We start from the raw sequence: 666 nt of genomic DNA, 5'->3' as shown, positions 1-666 counted from the left end.
GGTGGCTCAGTGGGTTAAGCCTCTGCCTTGAGCCCAGATCGTGATCTCAGAGTCCTGGGATTGAGCCCCGCATCGGGCTCTCTGCTCAGCAGGAAGCTGGCTTCCCCCTCTCTCTCTGCCTGCCTCTCTGCCTACTTGTGATCTCTCTCTCTCTGTCAAATAAACTAATTAATTAAAATCTTTAAAAAAAATTCCAGTTACCATACAGCATAATATTAGTTTCAGGTGTAGAATTTAGTGATTCATCACTCACATACAACACCTGTTGCTCATCACAAGTGCCCTCCTATTAACCCATCACCTATTTGCACAAGGGCCATGCTAATCTTCTTTGCATTGTTCCAATTTTAGAATGTGTGCTGCTGAAGCGAGCACTCATTCACTATATATTTCAAGTTATTTTCTTAGTAGATTCTCTGAAGCATACCATATACATCTTTTAAAATTTTTATTTATTTGAGAAAGAATGAGAGAGCAAGCATGAGTAGGGATGGAGGAGCAGGGGGAAAGGGAAAAGCAGATTCCCTGCTGAGCAGGAAGCCCGACGTGGGGCTTGATCCCAGGACCCTGGGATCATGACCTGAGCTGAAGGCAGACACCTGACTGAACCACCCAGGTGCCCCACATACCATATACATCTTAATGTAGAATTGACTTTGGGGTTAT

General features: G+C 44.4%; 1 pseudogene; it reads right to left on the bottom strand.

Moving 5' to 3' along the window:
• Window positions 1-274: 274 nt before the first annotated feature.
• On the bottom strand, window positions 275-375 carry LOC116580358 (annotated as a pseudogene).
• Window positions 376-666: the final 291 nt, after the last annotated feature.

The sequence above is a fragment of the Mustela erminea genome, chromosome 19 (assembly GCF_009829155.1).
Source record: "Mustela erminea isolate mMusErm1 chromosome 19, mMusErm1.Pri, whole genome shotgun sequence".
NCBI lineage: Eukaryota > Metazoa > Chordata > Mammalia > Carnivora > Mustelidae > Mustela > Mustela erminea.
Note: the sequence above shows the minus strand (reverse complement) of the source record. Positions and strands in the feature narration are given on the sequence as shown.